Here is a 23,828-nt window from a genome sequence, read left to right on the forward strand (position 1 = left end):
AGCAGCTAAACGGTCAGCAAAGCTCCTGAGCTCACACTGCAGGGGGGCGGCCGGCCTGCACACAACCCAGCACTTATTAGACAGTGCACGCACTCGAATAGTCACTGCGTTGATGTTTACGCATCCTGATTGTGTTTATGTAGCGCTCGAATCGGAGAACTTAATCCGGTGTCCGTTTGGACAGCAAGAGCGGTTGACTATTCAGGTGATCACTTCCCGCTGCAGCGGTGTCTCCTTGGGTCTGATCTCCTCCCAGTCCTAAGCTATTTATCTCCGCTCTCGTCCATGACTCTGTGAGCCTCCAGCTCCAGAGGACAGCGCTGCATCTTTCGATACAATTCAACATGGTTTTCCCGTGTTAAAGTCTCTGGCTCGTCAGACACCGCCTACCAAGAGCCTGGGTCTGTCCGAGGTTTCTTCCCAAGAGGGAGTTTTTCCTCGCCACTGTCGCACTGCTTGCTCTTGAGGGAATTACTGGAATTGTTGGAATTGTTGGGGCTTTGTAAATTATAGAGTGTGGTCTAGACCTACTCTATCTGTAAAGTGTCTCGAGATAACTTATGTTATGATTTGATACTATAAATAAAATTGAATTGAATTGAATTGAATTGAATTGAATTGAATTGAATTGGCGGATTCAGTGTAATTTCAGAGTGATCGTCTTTAATTTCAGCCTTTATTCTTATATCGCCTCATCTAAATTCTGCTGCTGTAATCTACGAGTCACTGATTCATCATGCTCTGCATTCCAAAAATATTTTCTCAGCTTTGTCCTTGTACGTGCATTTTTGTTGGGTATATTCATGCTGTGAGCTCGGTGTCTTCTTCTCATTCTGTGACTCTCTTGTCTCCTGCAGGGCTTAAGAGTGTCCTATCCCGTCCTGTCTGGCTGCCCCTGGCCCTCCTTGTGGGGTCTAACACCCCCCTCACACACACACACACACACACACACACACACACACACACACACACACACACACGTAATCTGTCTTTGAGTTGTCACGTCCCAGCCCAGCATAGCAAAACAAGAGCACACCCAGGAGTTAATCTGGATCATGATGGTAATTACTGCCCGTGTGTCCAGACTGTAGGAGGCTGCAGGGAGGGTGGGGGTATGAAGAGGAGGGAAGCACTTGTCCACTAAGGGAGGAGTCAAATAGGCAGTTCTTCTACCCACTGACCTTGGAGGAAACTTGGGAGGGAAGGAGGGTGGGAGGGAGAGAGAGAGAGAGAGAGAGAGAGAGAGAGGAGGGAGGGAGGAACGAGAGAAAACAGAGAGGGAGGCAGAGCAGATCCAGGCATTAGCATACTGACAGAGGTCCAGCACTGCAGATCTCTCTCTCTCTGTCTCTTGTTATTGTTTTTTAGTCTGTCCGTAAAAGACAGGAAGACAAGGAGAGCAGGGAGGAGGACGAGTGTGAAACAAATCCTGTGTGTGACGGATGAGAAAAGAGGATATCTGCCTTTTTCACTGGTCCCAGCACAGAATTCAGAAGCCACTTGTGAGTAGACTGCCATTCACTGTGTGTGTGTGTGTGTGTGTGTGTGTGTGTGTGTGTGTGTGTGTGTGTGTGTGTGTGTGTGTGTGTGTGTGTGTGTGTGTGTGTGTGTGTGTGTGTGTGTGTGTGTGTGTGTGTCACATCTCAGGAATGTATGGATGCAATAGGAAGAGTTTGTCAACCGGAGCAGGCAGGGATGTCTTTCCACGCTGTTTGTTATTGTAACTAAGGTAACAGTTTGTTTTCTCCATCGTGGAAGTGACTGAGCTTGATGCAGTCTAGTTGCAGACATTTGTGTGCTGTGTGTAAAGTATCTGTGTGTGTGTGTGTGTGTGTGTGTGTGTGTGTGTGTGTGTGTGTGTGTGTGTGTGTGTGTGTGTGTGTGTGTGTGTGTGTGTGTGTGTGAGAGTGTGTGCACTTGGCCACCATAGCACGCGCTGTTCCTCCAGCTGCCTGTCAGAAACAGACATTCCTGTGGCTTGATGACGGTGAAGGAGATGAAGTATTTTAGCGACATGCTACGACAGCATCCATTACGACTGTAATTATTATTGCAGTAGGAGGACAGGGTCCTCGCCCTCCTTGTTTACCAGTATGGCTTTTTTGTTATTATTATGCAACACTCTGCATGCCGCGTCGTTACACAGCATCAGAGTTGCTGCCTATGAATCAATGGCAGCAGGATAGGTTGGCTTACAGGGACACTGCAGCAGCCAAGCATCTTCTGCAGCATCCAGCTATGTGCCAACTTGCACTGCTGTCCCCCCGTCCCCCCTCCCACCCAGGGATGTCACTGGTCCTCCCTTTCAGAGTCTCACTTGTGTGTATGAATTTGAACACAGGGAATGGAGCGGTTGCAGTTTGACCCAAACGCGACACATTTCTCATCCAATGCTCTGCTGCTCATCATTTTCTTCTCCTTTAATGTCCAGTGGTGATGATGTCATTGCAGCTCCTTTTTACTGTCTAAACGCAGACCCCTCCCCCCCCCCTCCTCTCGCCCATCATTATTGCAGGTTATCTTTGCTCTGTAATTGGGTCATTTTGTGGAGACGGGGTTGTAAGAGCTCGATTTCCGAGCTAGAGGTGCAGAACCAAAAGGTTGTGAGATCAAGGTTATATTTTGCCCACACGTGTATGCCACGAGCAAAACACATCTGACGTAAACCGAGAGGAGGAGTGGAACCCCCGGCGTCGCCTGTTGAAACAGATGACCAAGCAGCTGTGGGAGACAGGAGTGAAGGTTAAGGAACGGTAAAGAAAAGAATATGATGGTGGGGTATTTTTGCCCCTGGCTAGTGCTGCCCTACTTGCTGCTGCATGACGCAGAACTATATTTTCTCTGAGGTCAGAACCAAAAGTAGCAGCTTTTACTGCACCATCACACTGTGGTAGGGCTGCTTGATTATGGAAAAAAATCCTAATCGCAATTATTTTGGTCCACACGATTATTTAACACGATTACTCATTGACTTTTGGAAAGATGTTGCATTTGTTGAACTTAAAAAAAAACAGTGGAACAGTTAAAGAGCCCCTTTTATACTCCTTTTCAGCGTCATATTTGTACTCTACACACTAAAATAGGTTTACATGCTTTGATGTTTAAAAGACATGTTATGTTTCTCATACTTCCCATTGCTTCAGCTCCTCTGCCTGAAACACTATGGGCCCTGTCTTGCACCCGGTGCAGCTCGGCGCAAAGCCCGACACAAGTGTCTTTGCTATTTTAAGACCGTCCAGCACCCTTGTTGTTTAAATAGCAAATGCACCTGCACCCATCTTTGTGCCCATGGGAGTGCCGGTCTTACACGGAGGTGTGTTCAGGTGAATTCTTGGCGTATTGCTATCTTGAGGCAGCGGAAAATTAGCCTGGAAATCCAGACCCAAATCCAAAAAATTAAGGGTCTGGCAGTGAGTAATGAAAATGGCCCAACTTGAGGGGCGGCACCAAGCATGCATTTGAAAATCTCACTGCACGCAATTGGATAACACTACGACCAATCCCAACAACCACCAGTGGGTTTTCGCTAAGCCCCATACGCTTAACTACCAGCGGCGCTAACTGGTATATTAAACTCTCGCCGTATCCGGTCGGCAAAACCACAAAAACGTCCTTCTCGCAAAGGAACGATTCGAGCGCCGCATTCTGTTCCTCTTTTAGATAAAAAGCCAAGTCTAACTTGTTCACTGTAGCGGCCAAAGTCGTTTCAAACAACTGGTGTTCATCCGTAGCCATCTTGCAATGTTTACTAATGACTTCGACGTCGCAGCGCTGTCGTCGTCTGTTTAGCTCGCCTCTGGCCCGCCTATATCAGATACACCAATGTGATTGGTTGCAGCTCGGCTACAAGGGCATAGTTAATGAGCATAATTGCTGAATGCCAGAGTGACTCGCTAGGCAAATTCAAATTGTGCTTTCCTGAGAACTCTGGATTTCCAGGGTAGTGGAAAGTGATCGCGCCATTGACAAACAAAAACCTGGTCTAAAGTCAATAGCGCAGCATTTTATTGTTATTTTAACAGTGCATGCGCCTATGCTTATGCACAGCGCACGCACACTGTGCTTGTTACATACACACAGGGAAGTGCAGCAGCACACAAACATGCAAAAAATTACAAATAAAAATATTACGGTGCAAATACGCCATCATAATAGCAATGCGCCAAGGTCCAAACGCGCCTGGCTTTTAAAGGGAATGGGAGAAGTTTGGTTTATTGCATGTTACGCCCAAAACACACATGAATTAATGAAGACACTAAGTACTAAAGCAGACCGCTAGGACTGTGATTGGTCAACTGCTCCTGTGTGTTGATAGCCGGTGTTTCAAGCAGCCTACTGTGGGGAGTAGCAACATGCTAGTTCACTGACATAAGCTTTGCAAATAAACTCAGACATATTTTGGTTACAATGACGGGGTTATCCGTTTGTAAAGTGTCTATATGTCAGTAACGTTTTGAAATTAGCACTTCGCCAGCAAGCAGTACTTTGTGGGCAGTTTGCTTGCTAACATAACATAAACTGGCTGGCAGACACCTCGCAAATAACCTCAGGCTTATTTTCTGGTTACAGTGACTAGGACAATGGATTTCTATTTCTCGATACTTTTTACAAAATCAAAGCAAGAAAAGGCCAAACAAATAAGATTAATATTTTAGCATGACAGTCTATGGGGTTTGCCATTCTGAGTACCGTTTCGGTGGTGAGCAACACAGACTTATCACCCCCTGGCGTTATGGCGGTGAAATGCACTGCGATGCAAAGCAACCCCGACGCAGAACTTCGAAAGGGTCACGACGCCGTAGGAGCAACAGCGTAGCTACGGCGTGGAGTTGACGCAGAAGCATTAAACAGCCTTTAGATCGTTAAAATAGGGCCCTCTGTCTGAGCTTATGGCCTTCCTGAAAAGCCCAGTCTGCTCTCATTGGTCAGCTGGCCCACTCTGTTGTGATTGGTTAACCAAATTCAAACTAGCCACTGGGCGGGCTGTGCTTGCTCAGGCAGCACCTATGGGCAGCACATTTGAAAAACGGTGCTGGCATCCTCAATCAGTGACATCACTAATTAAGGAATTTTAAAAACAGGAATGTAGGCGAGCCATTTTTAGGCAGTTGAGAAAAAGTGCTGTCTGTGGGAGAGAAAGATCCATTTGGAGTGAAATGTTTTTTTTTTTTTTACTTTACACATCTATTACATACCCCAAAAACTATAACACACTAAAATAATATAATAATAATAATAATAATAATAATAATAATAGGGGCTCTTTAAACAAATGTACAGTGTAAACACCTTGAACTGTGAAATATCCCTTAATACTTTTTCCATTTAAACTTTTTTTTTTTCATTCAGAACCTAGACAAAATAAGAGTTTACATGCAAAAAGTAACGTGCTAAATAATATTTTTTCCCGATTTCATTGTTTTTGTGAAAGTTAGGACCCGAAATCCATAAAAATTTGAATAGTTCCACAGCCCTACACTGTGGCGTGTCAGGTCAGGTAACTCTGGCTTACACAAACTCTTTCGCCTCCTGTCACCATCTCTGTCCTCCCGGTCACTGTGCAGGTTTATCTCTGTCTCCCTCCCCACCAGGCTCTACTGTATCAGAAGACACAGCGTGATATTGTGCTGTGCTGAGTAGGAGGCAGCGCTCATGTGATGTTCAAAGGGGGGGGGAGGTGAATAGCTGTCATTCATAAGAGGGGGGCCCGTTTGCTCGGCAGCTGCCCTCCTCTCCGACTTCAGACACTGATCCTGCCAGTCAGCTGCTGCCGGCCTTCTTCCACAGCCGTACTGTTGTCCCCTCGACCACAGGGTTTGACATATTAAACGTGTTTGTTGTGCTGTGATAAGAGGTGTGGCAAATGGGATTACATCCATGTGATGAAGAGAGAATATGCTCTCAAGTAGAAATTGTAATTTATGCACTTATTTACTTTGGCCTGTATTTCTCCAGAAAATGTGTAGAAAGGTTTTTGGTGTCTGATAAGGACACGTCATCTGTGAAAGTAGAGCTATATGGGGAAAGTTAATTACTATACTAAATTCAAAGCAAGCAGGAGAATCATTGTAGATTTTTCATTTAATAGAATGTAGTCTTAAAACTAAAAAGAAATACGGCAATCAAGTGTTCAAAACGCACACTTTTGCACACATATATGTAGTTCAGTGGCAGAGGTATGCTGCATCTGATCATCTGACAGCGCTAATCCCTGTTGGCAGACACTGGATCTCTCTGCACTGCTGTCCTGCAGACCTACGCCTCTGGATGTTTTCAGAGCAGTCAGCAGCAGCAGCAGCAGAATGCAGCTCTGGCAGGACAAGCCAGGCATCTGCTAGTGCGAGTGTGTACATGGGAGAGGAGACTTCTGCAGGATGAAAAGTGAGACCATTTCCACGTAGTGCATTTGACCCGTCTCCTGCACCAGAACTGTACATTTGTAAATGAATTGCTCTTGGAGGTGTCCGCAAGTGCAGCAGCAGTGCAGAAAGAGGCAAGTTGGAAAGTGTGTTTGTCAAACCCTTCATATGGAGTGAATGAGAAAGGGCAACCCATTCGTAAATATGTTTTTCTATGCATGTACAACACATGCAGTCCGTTTACATTCCAAAGTGCTGCAGAATTGGTGTTTTTCTTTTGAGCTGCACGATAATCAGCAGATAATCCTGTTAAGCTATTATTTCTCTAATAGCTTTGTTTTGGTCAGCAGATGGACACTGCAGGGGTGTGTTTTGTCTGGTCTGATCGTTCCATTGTACAACAGTGTTGACTGCACAGCTGATCTGCGCAGTATTGTTTATGACATGTCATTTGTCTTTTAGTCCATGTTCTAAAAAATGTAGCTTTTGTTAAAGATTTTCTTGGGTATTTGAGGAAGTAGGTATTTTATTGTTGTGGCACAAAGTATCGTTGCTGTGACCCCTGCAGACCCAGTGTGGACAGGCTTTAATTTAACATATGCTCTATAGATCATCTCAAAACTTCTGTTTCTGATGACATCTAAGGAACAAACACAGTCCACTCTGTTAGAAACATTCTCAGCATCTCTTTCCATCTTGTTTCCATTTCATCAGATAATTTGCTACCCATCATAAACGACTGCACGAATACAACATTGCGCATTTTCATTCTCATCTGAAGCGGATTATCTTGGGTCTGTGCATGGTTTATGAAAACTCCATCCTGTTTAACAACTTGTTTGTGGCCTCCATGTTCCTCCTGAGCTGGAAGTTAGAGTTGTATCTTAACTCATCAACAGACATCAGTGAAACGCAGCGTGCTGTGGTCAGCATACAATGAAGGACCGCTGGCTAGAATAGAACGGAAAACTGAAAGGGTTGAAATCTTTGGACTGAGCTCTGTTTTCTGTGCATATAATCCTCCAGATTTAACACCTCTTCGGATTATTTGTCAACATGTGTTGTTTTCTTTTGAAAATATCTGAAAACATCCCCGTGTGGGTTTGATTTTGGATATGAGGCCAGTTGGAAACAGGACTTTTGGGGTTACTTTCTGGTATCTGGCAGTCAAAACAGTTAGCTGTCAGCAGCCAGCAAATTAATGAATTTAGCAAGCACAAATTTTATTGGTAACCCTCCATAAAGAGCTTTTCTCGGCCTCAGGTTGTATATATTTACATACATTAATATAAAATGATAGGTTATAGGTGCAGTTTAGTGTCACAAATTATTTTCCAAAAAGTGAGTGTCACAAATGATGAGGGTCTTATTTGAAACATGTTAGTTTATTATTTTTCAAAAAGTGAGTGTCCCAAAGCTACAGTCTGTGGGATTATGACTGAACGCCTCTAAGGCAGAATCTCTCCCAGACGGGCCCTCGATTGGGTCCGGGTGAGCAGAGCCATTCGTGACAGGGTCGGGGCGCGCGGCCGGAAAAGCGCCGTAGCCTAGTGTTTATAAAACGAGTTTTCAGGGGTGGGGGTTAGGCAAGTAGGCCTAGTAGGCCTATCGTGATTTATTAAGGCTACACTGTAAATTGTGACAACTGTGTGTATTAGTGCCAGGAAAAATGTCTATCCCCCTTTCCAGACGCACCAGTCGCGCTTGGTGACGGCCAGCGGTGCACTCCATCGCATTCGCGATTAGGCGACGTCTCGCCAGCCACTCCAAAGTCGCTGTCGGTGTGGCGAGTTCGGGAATTAGCCTCGTTAAATTCCACTCCTCCCCCTTATGCTACGTTCACACGTGGCCGGCTATTTTCATAAACGGACATTTCAACCTCTCGGTTTTCAGAAAAGTGTTCGTTTATATGTACCCGTGTATATATGCCGTCAATGCAGTCAAGAGCACGCCAGACCTGTAGGTGGCAGTGTAACGAGAAGCTCAAGCCCACGTTAGCCAATCAGAATCCCGACAATAGCAACAACAGCAACCAATCGCGTCCTCTTTCTCTCTCTCGGCTGCCTAAACCTCCGTTTGTCTCAGTTTACATGCAAACGTGCAAACGAAGTTTTCCAAAAATCTCCACTTTGGCTGGAATTTTTTAGAAATAATCGTTTTCTGTGATAAAAACGGGGTTTTTGTGTAAATGAGAGGCCAAACCGCAGGAAAATATCTGCGTCTTCCCTTCGTGTAAACGGGGCCTTAATTTGATCGTCATTGAGGACCTCGCAATTTGCCACAATAATTTCCGAAGAACGGGGTCGCCCTGCCATTGTTTCGCTTGTAAATAATGCACTTTTGCAAAAACGTTGATTACTTACTGTAAAAACAGCACAGGTGGTTTACCAGGTTCATAGTTAATTAAGGACATTGTATGGGGAATTAGTGACACTAAACTGCACGTATACCAAATGATAGATAGTGTTGAGGTCTGTCAGGAATAATGGGACGGTTTGGACCCAAAATGTAGAATGAAGAATTTATTGCCAAACTTACAACGAAAAGTGTCCAGGGATAGGCAGGCAAACATGAAAACGACGCAAGACACCGAGACCTGAGACAAAGCAAGAAATCGCCGACGGTACAGAAACAATGATCCGACACGAGGCAAAGACAGCCCAGAGACTAAATCCACAGGGTGACGAGGTAACAAGGGACAGGTGACACTAGGGATCAGGGACAGGTGACACTAGGGATCAGGGACAGGTGAAACAAATCAGGGTGAGGCAGACAATCACAAAAGGCGAGAAAACACAAGGCAGGAAGTAAAACCAAAAACAGACTACACAATAAAACAGGAAACAGAACATACACATCCATGACAAGATAGTATGAAATGAAGCTTCCTAACAAATCAGAACCAGAAACGGAAAATGCACGTAATAGCTCAATACACTGATTTATTTCGATTAATTTTGTATTTATTTTCCTCTTTAACTGATTTCTTCGCTGTAACAACTGAACGGTCCATGAGGTCATCACTATAGGGACAGATAGTCATTGTTGTTTCCATACCATGCCCCACTAAGTCAGTCATGGCTCTTGTCAGATGTTTGACTCTAAAAGACTTGAGTTAGGTGTTCCACTTTCATTCTTTCATTCTTCATTCTCATTCTTAATGTATGAATGTTGTCTTTGGGAAATTGACACTTGTTAAGGACACGCTAAAAGAGAACAAGACATTTACACAACTGAGTGACGTAGTCTAATGAAAGGCAAAAAAAGATAAAATCATAACTACTGGAGATATTTAAAAAAAAATTGACAGTTTTCTCAGTTTAAAAAAAGAAATAACAGCTTTCCATTAATATAAAATAGTGGTCTGATGTTTAATTATGAGCTGCATGCTCATGGGACTGTACAAGAAACATATGGGCACCACATGTGATACGCTGCTGACTTCTGTATCAGATTTCTATTAAAATACACATGCAACATCCACAGAAACACTGTGGATATGACAAACATGTTTGATTTAGAACAATGACACACACAGGCAAAAAGAACATGAACCATGACTGTGACTATACAATGCCCTGAGTGAGAATGCTTGTGCATGTAAACAAAGTCAACAAAGACAAAAAAACATTCTAAGCCACATCTGCTGTAGTTTAGATCGCAGTCTGTTGGAGAGATCCAGTTCCAATAGATCTCCTACTAGTCAGATGTGTTGTCTGCTACCCGCATGTCCTTTGTTTACACATGATCACCCAAACCTATTTCAGATATGGGGGGGGCCTTTGGCAAGAAAGTGGTCGGATGGCAGTATGGCTTGAAGAATGTGGCAGGTTTGGGCACATTTGTAAGTAATGAAAACATTGACACAGTAATAGATTTCATCTGACCTCCATGCTAACTCTAGATCATAAAGTAGGTTACGCAGTGTAAAATGAGAACAAGCGGCCCTTAGTTATACAGTAGTTAGCCCAAATGTGACAAGAGGCTGGTAATATTTCCCAGGTATCCAAAACTTCACGGCTCTACAGCAGCCTTAATCCTGCACACTTGGCTGGCACACTTTGGCGGGACTCTCCATGAATGACAAGGCAAAGGCCATCTGTAGTCCAAAGCTAGCAAATGCTGTTTCTATCACTAGGGTTGATTCTCAACAAAAATCTCCCAAATCTGGCAGCTATGGGACCGGAGCCAGTGTTGTTTCAAAGTCTGTATCACCATGGATTTGTTTACCCCTTTACCTTAACAAGTGCCCAACCTTACCCTGACCCCAATTAATTGTGGCTGTGACCCTTAACCATAACCTAACCCCACCACGAAGGGCAGCACTACAGGAAACACATGGAGGCAGCAGAAAGACTGTGACACAAAACCAGCTCACATTTGGTCCTTTGGTGCTAAAACACAGCCGGTTACACCAACATACAGCTGCAGTTGGTCCAAATCTGCTACCTGGATTCAATTTGGTAAGGTTCTCTGAAGTTTCAGCAGACTGCTTTTCTTGTTTATTTAGGATGTCCTATTGGTTGGCAATGATGAGAATGTGCATAGATTTATATCAATGTGAGGTGAATATATGGTTACTCACCAGGTTTCAATGAATTATTGATTATATTCATTAAAGCTGCACTACTCAGTATTTTGTATGTTAGCAATGGATCAGTTGCCAAGTATTTTTATGCACATTTTATAGTATCGCTTTAAAGCTGTATGGAAACAGAAAAATTATATTTTATTAATAATACTTTTTGTTTTTACGCTAGCTCGAGGTGGTTTTTGCCTATGTCAGAAAAGAGTTGATGCGTTAAATGAGATATGGAGATTATTTAGCCGAATATGTTCTGACATTTAACTCACATGACTGATCAGCTGTCGGCACCTTCTCGAAAATTCCCATACCTTGTCTTTGTCTCTTGACAGCATGAAACATGGCCAATACCAGTTGACATGAAAGAACAATTAAAACTTGCCCAAGTAAACCAAATTTCTGAAGACCTCTCAATTCTTCACCTCGTAGATGGGTTAGATGGCCATGGCATCTAGTTTTGTGTCCGGCTTGCAACCTCTACTTCTTCTACTCTGTTTCCTGGCGGATTACGGCCATGCAGAGCATATAGCGCCAACTTCTGACGAAACTACGCTGGAGCCTAGTTTATTTGCTCTATACCCGGTTGATGGAAACGCGCCTAATTCCCTTTTTTTTTTTTTATGTCATTGAGCTCAGTGTTTTGGTTTTACAGCCCCTAATGTAACAGTTTTGGTTGCAGAAGGCAGCTATTTTTGGTTAAAAAAAAAAAAAAAGTTACCTGCCTACCACAAAACAGCAGTAAGCGACTAACTGGTGAACATAGTGAAGCATTTAGCAGCTAAAGAACTGGATATTCTTCTCTGGAAATGGAGGAGACCAAAAATAGCGCTAAAAGGATAATTCATTTTGTGTATTTGTCCAGAAACACAATTCCAAACGAATGCTAGTGGCTTCATGTCTGCTGGATGTGTAAATAGGAACATGTTTGCTAGCACGTTAGCCATAGCAACTTTATAAGACAATATCAGTTTTGTTACGCTGCCCCCAAGTCATAAAGCCAAAGAAATACAAAAAACATTGCAGCTTCAATTACTTTCTTTTCAAAAATATGTATGACTGTGTGTGTGTGTGTATATATATTGCTGTGTGTGTGTTGCAGCAATCTGTACTGTACATGTAGCACAGGTAAAATTGCATAAGTGTGTGATTGTGCTTGTGTCTGGAGTAGGTCAGCAGGGAGTAAAGATCAGAGGCTTACGGGGCAGAGAGGCAGAAAACAGGATACGGCAGCGCTGAACATGAGAAGAGCGAGTAGGAATGAGTTACACGCCTCAACACATACACAGACCAGGGAGTGTTGGCATTAAGTCAAACATGGGGTCAAAAGTTCATAAATAGATGCAACACACATTTGGACGTATGATTTATGTCCACACAACAGAGAGGGAAGCGAGTCCCAACTGGACTTCACTGCAGCTGTCTCCCTGGTTCTTCTTCCCAATCCCACCGGGATCGACTTTCAGACAGGCGGTGTGTCAGTCACACAACAACCAGAGTCACCAAATTATAAAACAAACTTTCAGTAGTAATACTATAGTAATACTCAGATTGAAGTTGCCTTCAAACAAGTAAACCAAAAAAACTTGGAGGAAAGAACATCAGCGTACGTATTTCGCAACTTGTCAACTCTGGAATATGATAAACATGACCTCACTTAAATGCACCGTAAAAGTAATTTACTGTAAGCAGTTTGTCATTAAGTGGTCCTACCAACACAAAGAAATAGAAAATGTAATTCATATTATTTGCCTGTCCTTACAGGCAAAGTCCAGAGTGTTTTTAAAGTGGCTTTTGAAAAGCAGCCAAAGAATGTCAAAAATCATTTGTCATCATTTGTAGTCATTTGTATTCTTTCAAATCTTTATAATTCAACCAGATAAAACAATTCTTATTTTCACTCTTGTGTGACCTTCTCACTTTTCTCATCTTGGGCTGGGTTTCTTCATCAAAACAGTACTAAACACACACTCACGTAACCTAGTAACCATCCAAAATGACACAACTGACTGGTGGACTCATGCATATAAGCTTGGCAGGGCACGGTGCCGTTTTGAAAATGTAGGACTATAGTGATGAAGAGTCCCAATTGAATACTGGATTAAAGAAAGCCTGTCTGACAGGGGTGGGGATTCCAGCTGGGCACTCATGCAGGTTCAACACCCGAGGGACAGGCCGAGCGTGAGCAGCCCTCGGTGGGAGAACAGCAGGGATTGTGCAGAGAATAGTGTTCATCCCATTTTCATAATCCACATCTCTGTACTTGTACTTCTTTGAACCGGTTGAGTTTCGGCCAACCTGCCACATGGATTGCGGGAATCTTCTTTTCCCCAGATGTTTTCTGTGTAAAGTCCTATTGAGTGTGGTTGGGTATTCTGGGTGTGGTTGGGCTCTGTTTTATTCTTGGCTTCAGTGGATTTTTCCTCAGCAAGGGGACAATGGGTTCACTTAAGCTACAGCACTTAACAGTGTGCACTGCTACAACCCTACCTGCTTGTCCTATATTGACCTTAAAGGTGCAGTAGGTAAGACTTATAAAACTAACTTTCTGTCATATTTGCTGAAACTGACCCTATGTTCGAGTAGAACTACATGAAGCAGGTAATTCAAAAAAGATCTGGCTCCTCTGGCACCACCTACAGCCTGTAGTGCGATTTGCAAAAATCCATCGCTCCCGGTTCAGATGCACCAATCAGGGACAGGGGTGTGTGTCTAACTGCGCGTCAGTCACTGCTCATGAACACGCATTCATTCTCCCTTGTGGGGGAAGGGGCTTAGGAGGCCGTTTTGGGCTTTAGCGGAAAGGGGGGAGGGACTGAGAAGTTGTCGTGGTTAACATTTTTTGGCTAAGTCCTGGATCTTCACAATCCTACCTACAGCACCTTTAAGTTATAACAGGGTGACACATGGTAACCCGCTAACTCACACATGACCACAGTAGAGATGACTACAGGCAGAGATGTGGACTGGAGACTTGGACTTGAGTCGACTCTAGTCACCGTTTTGATGACTGCAGTTAATGAATTGAGACTTGACTTGAGGCATGATAACTCAGATGACTTGTGTGTATTCATAAGTTTGAATGTTAGCTGTTAAATATGAAATAATAAAATTGAATGTCACGTTTCTGTCTGACTATCAAGTATGCTACGCAAACTGTGAATCATGATTGGATGACTCAAAATGCTCCACAGTATGTGATTGTCATGATTCGATGACTGGCTGTCAGTCAAACTCCTTGCTATGGCAACACGAAACATCAATCATCATTAAATAAATATAATTAACACCATCAGCTTTATCTTGGGTGTAAAAAAAAAGTGACTTGACATAACCTGTGACTTGACTTGCCCAAAAAAAAAAAACTCAAGAATTGGACCAAATGACTTGAGACTTGCTTGGGACTTGAGCAAAGATGACTTGGTCACAACACTGACTACAGGATTTGGAGTTACTCAACTTGCTGTTCCACACCCTCACCGGATGACAAAATGATGGGATGCCTGCTAAGATGAGTGTTGTTCTTTTGGGTGAAATCCAACTTGTATACAGGACATATCACTGTAATTATGTTCGAGCATTCAATCTAGCTGCATTCCAGTGCGGCCCTGTTTGATAAATGAAGCATAATGACTTCAACTAAAAGGAAAACTGTTACCGTTATGTACGGTGAATATAGCAACCTTTACTTGCCTCTCTAAATGATAAGCTATGTGGTTCATTGGGACAGAGAAAACAAAGACGTGAGGTCACAGATAAGAGCTGATGTCAGGACAAGGAATGCAAACCAAATGTGATTCACACACACACACACACACACACACTATTTTAAGGTGCTTATATTTAACAGAAATGCACAGCTCATAGAAATGGCAAGGCTCTCATGCCAATATACTGTCCACCTACTAAAAATGTGTGCTAAAATACTACTTTTGGTAAATTCATATGATAAAGAGATGCCAGTCTACCAGTTTGCCTTGATTTAGTTGTTCATGTGCATCTGATTGCGTTGTCAGATGTTGCTTCATTTTTGCTGGATTGGAGTTTCACTCAAAATTAGCCTTAAGTATAGTGTCCTACAGAGCCAATATGCAGGAACTAGGCTACATGTATTATTTGGCATCTGGAAATTATTATGCCATAGAAATATAAGTTATGAAAAAAACAGCATGTAAAATGACAATCTAGAAGTCACCATCCATCGCAGTTACTTTCTACCGCAGTCAGCCAACTAGCTTAAGCAAGAGAAAGCTAGCTGATGAGATAGCCACGGAGAGCCAAAGATCATATTTCAAGACTCATAGTAACCATAATCATGACTCATCATTTGCTTTACATTCATGCCAGCAATCATTTCAGAAGAGAACGCATCATATATTTATTTTAAATCGACCTTAATTCAGAATAGCTCACTCTTGAAAAAAAAGTGTTGCTTTCAAACACATAATTGCACAGAAATGCAGTTTACATACATCATCTCTACATGGTTTTAATAGGCCTTTTCTCACTAAAATGCTTGTTTTATAGCCTCACTGAGCCATGTTCAGTATTAATGTATCCAGGCACACTGCAGCAACCCAAATGTGCCAGAGGCCCCTCAGATCAAAGTAATATTTCATACTTTCGTGCCTCATCAGGCCAAGAAGAAAAGCGGACATGACACACATGGCCTCTTCAGTGAGGTCATGCCTCAACTCTGGGATTATCAGAATACCTGGACTCTGACGTGATTCTCTCTTCTCTCTCAGCTGCATTTTCAGTCGATCTGTTTTTCATTTTTACAAATAGATACATTTGGCTGCAAGGGTGTTGGCATTGTGCGTGCATAACACTTTGACTGCATGAAGAATGTGTTTCAAGTTTATAGGATCTTTTAACTCCCTACAAAGCTATTTATGTTGTAATCCGGCCACGAATTTTTCAACCAAAATGTAGATGTGTAAATAGCATTTGTCTTCATTTAGAACGGGTTTTGCTTTTTCAGCGCTAATAATGTAGAAAGCTGTGCCAGCATTTAGCCTTTCAAAGGCCTCATGCTCTCAATAGAAACGCCACACATATTATTCTCCATGACCTAATTTAAATTGAGAGCATTTGTCTTTCTTGACTAAAGGAACTTAAACTAGGAAGTACTTTTATTTAACACCCAGGCTTTTTCATATCTCAGACTCTTACCTGATCGGTTTAAAGTCTTAATCTATGGATTCCCTTTCTTGCTTTGTTTTCTAGTGGCGTCTTTGGTGATAAATGGTCATGATTGTGGTGTTTTGGCTTCAAGCGATGGCCCTGTTGGTCCGTCAATCATTTTGTACAGACATTTAAGGTTCCCAGAGGATGAATCTTAATGACTTTGGTGATCCCCTGTCTCTATATCTAGCGCAACCACTAAGGTTGACATGTGTTGGATAGATTGGCGTGAAATGAAGTACTGATATTCCCCTAAGGGTGAACTGTACTAACCTTGATGATCCTTCACTTTTCATGTATTGCCAGCTTCAAGTCAAATTTTTTTATTTGTTTTATGACCAAAACACCTGCAAAACTTCCCCATCAGCCGTGTGTAGTAAATATTAGCATGCTAACACACTAAAATCGTGAACATGGTAAATATTTTACCTTAAAGGTCCAACGTGTGGGAATTTCTCCCATCTAGAGTTGAGATCTTAATTTCGCAATCAACTCTCTCGCGCCACGCAGTTCAAAGTACGTATTACAGCTACGGTATCCTTCACCCTTCAAAAAGCCGGTCTCTTGCTCTTTTCAATATCCTTTTTCTTTTTCTGGGCAAAGAAGAAGACTCCTGTTCCTGAAATTTGGATTTTGAATACGTGTGGTCCTCCATGTTTCCTTCTTCAAACTTGCCGGGGGCCGGGAAGCTACGATACCCATTAGCAGCGTTAGCAGCGCCTGTGAGTTTATCATGTGACAGCAAAAAAACACGAAAAGCAGAGCAGTACATCCTGTATGTCCCTTACCGGCTAACGTATTTCAAGATGGCGCATGAATATGGTGCGTCTACCCCAGTTCATGCGAACGCAAATGTAAAATTTCAAGCCAAAAGGAATACTTGGAATTGATGGTGGAGGTAAATATTCATGAAAAAGGACAAGTTTGTGAACGGGCAACACAGATTTTGATAATGAACAACTAAAAACGTTACACACTGGACCTTTAATGCTAGACTGAGCGTTTACGGGAAGTACAGCCATATCAGCATGGCTGTAGGCACCTCCCAGAGGCTACCAGTGCTGTGTCTTTCTGTAAGGGTCTTTTTTGGTCTGTTAAACATTGCTGAGATTATGTTAACCACCCAATCTGGCTCTCAGTGGTTAGTTGAATGCGGTTAGCTAAATGTTTCTATCATCATGCACCAGATAATCCCTTCAGATCTCAGTAGTAGGTATATGTTGTAGGTGTTGAGAGGAAGGACTTGGATGTTAATTTAAAAAAAAAAGTGTCAGGAGAGCTTAGAGGCCGAGGCTTTGTTCGTTTGATCCCCATCTATGCTTGTGATAGAACAAAGCGCACAAAACACAAGTGTTGGCAGTGGGATGAACGAATGGCTTTGAATGTCTTGTCAAGGAGTGACAAAGCAGGGCAAACGGCAGAACAAAAGCAGTTTTGTTCCTTCATAAGATAAGGTATTCAATTACTCTGTCTTCCTTTGATAAGATTGCTGTTTAAAAACCACCGCTCAATTTCATGTTTATTAAACACATGGTTTATGAAGATAATGCTTCTCCTGAGATTTCATGTTTGCTTTACATGATTGTGGGCGGCAAAGTGGCGACAGTGACCACACTAGTGTGTGTGTGTGTGTGTGGAGTTTCTACATGTGTGTCTATTTCTCAGAGTGCATGAAGTGTAGCACAGTGCACAGTAAATACAATGCATTGTGTGTGTGTGTGTGTGTGCGTGCGTGCGTGTGTGTGTGTTTTTGTCGAGAGTTAGGGGCAGGCAGAAGTGATGAGCTCCCCGTTCTCCCAGTCTTTGTGTCCCAGTCGTTCATTACAAGCGCTCTTTGTGCCATCCCAGAGATCACATGTCACAATATTTGAACAGCTGCATACGATAGATGTGTGTTTGCTCTTTTCCGTCGACGCAGAGGGCAGAGATCTGGTTTGATAAGATGGGGAGTGTGAGAATTTGGAGAGCTGAGCAGTGACAAAAAGAGAACAAGAAAATATGGTTTGGGATTCATGTCTGCCTTCTCTTCCAGTACCGGCACTGCATGTTTAAATACAAGATGAATACGGGCACAATTATAAACCATCAAAAAGAGTGACATCTTAGAATCTGCCCCAGGGTGAACAAATCAGGTCTAAATAGAGCAAGATCAATTTGTTGCTATAAGACACCAGTAATGGCTTGTGTTAGAAACCCTGTTAGGAGAGTCATTGACAGCTCCATTCATGCTGTCATTTCTCATTTGCTCCATTAACCCAAAACGTTCAATATTAGAGCTGGGAACATGACATCTGCATGTTCTTACTTTGTTGGGTGAATGGTGCACCTGCAAAACTTTAACCTTATTATATTATCTTATCGGCCATCAGTAAAAAAAAACACTTAAACGTGCAATACTAATATAAATACTGCTATAAAATGCCGTACAGAGAATATCGGTGTGTTTGTCGTCACAGGATATTAAGTGTGAGGTCTAAAATCTACCCAAGGCAAAAATAAGTTGCCAGTTTTTGTCTCCTCATGTACTTAAACTCTGAAATAACTTGAACCCTCCAGACACCGTCGTCTTGCTGACGTGTCCTGTTGCGTTATTAACTCCCGGAAACTGACTCCGAGCCTGAGGGCTGACAGCAGGAGGCTGCTCTACAGTAGATGTGCAACACCGAGGGATCTGTGACAAATGATCATCATCACAGGAACTAATACTGGCCCAATCCCAGCGAGCATCTGAACATTGTACCACTGATGGTCTTGTCTTTAATCTAGTGAAGACTCAAAAAGAACTGTTGATAAGAGCTGAAGAAGGTAAAATACTGTCCGTCTCTTAAAAGCTACGATAGCTGCTGTTGTCGTGATAGTGAGCCTCCTGCAACAACAGTGGTCATTGATAACAGTGGACACCAAGTATGGGAATGTGTCTGTGTGTTTCTGTGTGTACAGCTTGTGCTGAGGTATTGGTTATGCATGAATGCGTTATGTGTCCTTGTGTGTTTGTCTACGGTCTCAATGTAAAGCCAGATTTGGTATCTGTCCTTGGGCTGTGTTTGTGCACAGAGTCATTGTGAAAGCTGCAGAACGTGGCCAATCATGGCCACTTTGTATCAAGTTCAAGACTCGTCTCTAACCCTGACCTCAGCCCGTTGTGGAATTGCTGAGTCGACATCCGCCCATATAAGTTGCAATTGCAATGCAAAGCGGGAGCTGAAAAGCCTAAAACTGAACATTGGATAAACAATGTCATGTTGTGGGGTCAAGCACATTTCAGCCTTGATGCAGAATAAGAAAACAGCACTTCAGCCCAGCTTATGTTGTCTGTATGATAAGCCCAAGTTTTTGATTGGAGATGGACACAATCCTCCTGCCGACCTCTCAGAGTCGATGTCTGTGCTGTGCTGTGATTAGTACTGAACTTTGAGGTCATTGTGTAAACCGCAGCTGAGCTCTGCATTGTCTCTGGCTGTAACCAGAAAGCTGTGTTTACTGACTACTGATTACAGTTAGTAGTCTGCTTAGGCTAGCAAGTATACAGCAGCTTCACAGCCACTGTGAGAAGAGAGGGGAGGGATGGAGTGCATGGAAAAGGGGGCAAAAGAGAGAGAGAGAAAAAAAATAAGACAGAGAGGGCACCTTGGCATTGCAGAGCAGATTACAATTTAAATTATGGTCTGGTCACAAACACAATCTGTTTAGAGTCAGTGTTTGTTATGAAAAGGCCGGGGACTGCTTAACTAAACCCTCTTTGCCATGCTTGGCAGGTAACACTGATGGCACTTAACGTTCCCATGACATGGTGCTCTTTGGGTGCTTTTATATAGACCTTAGTGGTCCCCTAATACTGTATCTGAAGTCTTTTTCCCAAAATTCAGCCTTGGTGCAGAATTACAGCCACTAGAGCCAGTCCCACAATGAGCTTTCCTTAGGATGTGCCATTTCTGGCAAGGTGGAGGGTGGGGGTGTGGCCTTGACCAACTGCCACTTTGCTCATTTGAAAGCCATGATGTCTCTCTCTCTCTCATGGGTGGGCCAAATTCTCTGGGCGGGCAAAGCAGAGAAAGGGGAGGTAACCTTTCTCCTTATGACCTCATAAGGAGAAGATTCCAGATCGGCCCATCTGAGCTTTCATTTTCTCAAAGGCAGAGCAGGATACCCAGGGCTCGGTTTACACCTATCGCCATTTCAAGCCACTGGGGGACCATAGGCAGGCTGGGGGAATGCATATTAATGTTAAAAAACCTCATAAAGTGAAATTGTCATGCCATTTAACTTTGTAATGTGCAGAATTCACATTTAAAGATGCTGCTCCTCTAGCTCACCCATTAAGGGTGTAAGTTCGACCCATGCTGGCTGAGTCCTGCAGCGTTGTGGGTTCGAATCCGACCTGCTGCCCTTTGCTGCGTGTCAGCCCCCCCATCTCTCTCCCCCTTTCATATCTATCCACTGTAGTATCCACTATAATAAAGAGAAAAGCCCAAAAAAATAATCTTTAAAAAAAAAAGATGCTGTTATATAATGTGTTTTTGGACATGAAAGTATGTTAAGTATGTTCTCGTCGACCTGAAAATGAGCATGATATGTCTCCTTTAATGATTTGAAAATGATCACACAAGTACAAATCACAGAGTTAAAATTTGACCCAGTGTGGGTCAATATATTAGAGACACAATACAGGGTTAACATTACCCACTCCCAAAGGGTTGTTATGACCAGTACCCATGGGTCAAATAAACCCATTATTGTGTCGGTGCTGTATTGACCCACGCTGGGTAAATTTTCAGTGATTGTTAGTTATGACAGTAATGTGTCAAATTGAAAATACAGCATATATCATATATAAGCATTTACACATATACCACATACTTTGAAAACATTTATGTATATATGCTTTACATTGGATTTACAGAGTTGTCATTAGACAGCTGTTTTTTCTCGGGGCTGACGGCCTGTGAGGATGTTATCTGCAGATATTTGTGGTGTTTTATATTCTCAATCAACATGATGCAAACTTCCTCTTCAGCTTTTTTCACCGAACATTTGCTTTTTTTCCCAATCCAAATTATTGAGGAATAAATCTCTTTAATATGTTTATGTTTTGAGCAGGAGAGTGTTATATACAGTAATGTGTCTGTCAGACAAATGTGCAGTGATGAAGTGTAGAAAATACCTTACTCATGAGTATAATATGATACAAATTTCCCTTATGAGTTCCCATGTGAGTTTGAGTTAAATCAGCTGAGTGTTACTATTACATAACTGGACCAGTCACATGTCTAAAACAAGTCCATTATCATAACAAATTAAGTTTTTTAAATGAGGTTAACATGCAGCATATGCTTCATGTAGACTGGCTCTTTGTTGCACAGCATTTTGATTTTCTCAAAGCTATCTTGAGAGTTTATTTTTGTGGTGTAGATAAAGGAAAGGAACTGAACCATTAAGTAAACATTCATGCCTGGGTACAGTATGACCTTGTGGTACAATGTAATTCAACTTATTAAACCATCTAATTCCTTGGACTTACATGCAATTATCCATTTCCATGCTCTGTTTTGTCTGGCTTTTTTTCCTTTCTACTCTGCCAGCCAGCATATTAACCTCAGTAGGGGCAGGCTTGATGATTGATCTTATTAAATTAAGATTAAGTTATATTATGTAGAAGGGGGAAAACAGTATGAGTAAAATAGGAATCCAGCATACTTCACCAGCCATTAGAGTAAATGGAGCATGTGGTTAATCTTTAATAAGGGTTTAAACGAGCAGAGCTAACACCTTCACCAACTGCTTTTTCCTGTGCATGTGTGAGAAGACATTATGGGCTGTTGAAATGTGTTTGTATTTGTATGCGTGTTTGAGTATATATAAACACAGAACTGAACTGGAAATTATGGAGACAGTGGAAGCCCAAACTTTCTTGCACGTATACTTTAGTATATTTTCCCACAAAGCTGTGTTGTTCTCCTAGCTAAAAATGTGACACGCTTGGCAATATCTTAGCTAACAAGGCTCTGGATTCTCATATTGGCCAGGACAGGAAGAGAATCTTGTTGCCATGGTAACGGATCATATTTAAAGCCTTGTTTGTGCCAGCTCGAGGGTGAGTGCAGTGATCTGAAGCAGGCTGCCAGTCAGGGATTGGTTAGTTAAGGTAACTCCGTGGAACGACGTAGTCATGAAAATTGGCTTGACTTTTCATAAAGACAAAGTCGCAGACACAAAATAAACTCACACACAACTGCACAACTGCGGACAGGCACGTATTGATTTATTGAGTTAGAAAAGCAGTATTAAACTGCTGTTTTGCATTCTTTTGCTGCCACATGCCTTTGTAGAGGTGCTGAGAGAGTACATCAGATATCCTACAAAAACCACTCAAGGCTGTCCTGCTCTTACTGTGTTCACTGTGAGACAGAGATCTGCTAAGTGAATTAGTGTCTTGTACATCCTGTTTGTCTTCCAGCTGAACTATGGAAAGACCCATTCTCCTGTTGAGTGCAATAGTACTCATCAATAGTGACTGTGATAGCCAAATCATGTCTCAATCATGTCTTCTCTTTTAGGAAAGTGTCCTGTAGCAAAAATGAATCCTGTATAGAATATCTTAATGGGTTGGTTCAGCTAAAAATAAACCATTCTTTTCATTTACCCCCAGTGGTATCTTGCCATGCAAATACTTTTATTAGTGCACTTTTTAAACTATACAGTATGTCTCTGAGATTTCTGCCGCCAAATAAGGTGAATGGAATGGAATTTCATTAGTGGTACGGCCCGAGAAAAAGTCCCTATTAAGGTGTTCACAGTAAAGTCTGGATTATCCAGAGTATCAGGGACACAGATTCTGGACAGATAGCTTGCTGTTGATTTCTAAGCCACATTAGCGTCATGGTTCTAAGTGTCTGTTGATGTATAGTAATACTATAGTCTGAAATATCTCAACAACTACAGTTTTAGATGCATTGCCATTGTCGTCCCCCCCCCCCATATACAATAACTTCGGTGATCCCTTAACTTTTCACCCAGCAGCATTACTTTGTCCAATACTCTTTTTTTGTCCAAACACCTGCAAAACAAATGACAATTCCCTTCAGCTGCACCTAAAGTTAAGTTTAGCTAAATGTTGTGTAGTGTGGGTGCCTGGTTAGCTCACCTGCTAGAGCGGGCACCCATATATAGAGGTTTTCTCCTCGACCCAGCAGTCGGGGGTTTGACTCTAACCTGCCAGCTATGTCGAAAATCAAGCTGTTCCACTTAGCTGCTCTCTCTAGAGGTCTGGAGAACTTCCGTTGTGTAATCTGGATGCAGCGTTGCATTTGTTTTCGGGGTTTGTGTGCTTTTCTTTTTGCATCATTTTTTATTCGCAGCGCATTTGTGTATTTGGTTGTGTTGTGTGTATTTGCATCACGTTTATATATTTGGTTGTGTTGTGTGTATTTGCACGTTTGCTGAATGCTGCACACGGGTTGTCAAATTAATGAAGTTGTTTTCTTAATTTGCTTGTGTTTTCTCTATTTGCATTTGTTTTCTTAAGTTGCAGGTCGTTTGCCCCTGTCGGCCACCGTATAATACAGTTAAAAAATGAAATCAAGCACAAAAGTATTGTTTTTAGCAAAATTGATATCAGCCTAAAAATAAATATATTGTCTTGCTAGGCTGTTTATCTTACTTAGATTTTAAAAGACCAATCATTTTTGAGTGAATCTAAATCA

General features: G+C 42.4%; 1 protein-coding gene across 1 annotated transcript in view; it reads left to right on the forward strand.

Annotated features, from left to right (window-relative positions):
• The first annotated feature begins 1,290 nt into the window (after positions 1-1,290).
• Positions 1,291-23,828, forward strand: part of mical3a (microtubule associated monooxygenase, calponin and LIM domain containing 3a) — a 123,133-nt gene continuing 100,595 nt past the window's right edge. Inside the window, exon 1 of the mRNA XM_039809596.1 lies at positions 1,291-1,502. The gene's annotated coding sequence lies outside the window, so the exon portion shown is untranslated. The remainder of the gene's footprint in view (positions 1,503-23,828) is intronic.

Source organism: Perca fluviatilis, chromosome 8, assembly GCF_010015445.1.
Source record: "Perca fluviatilis chromosome 8, GENO_Pfluv_1.0, whole genome shotgun sequence".
NCBI lineage: Eukaryota > Metazoa > Chordata > Actinopteri > Perciformes > Percidae > Perca > Perca fluviatilis.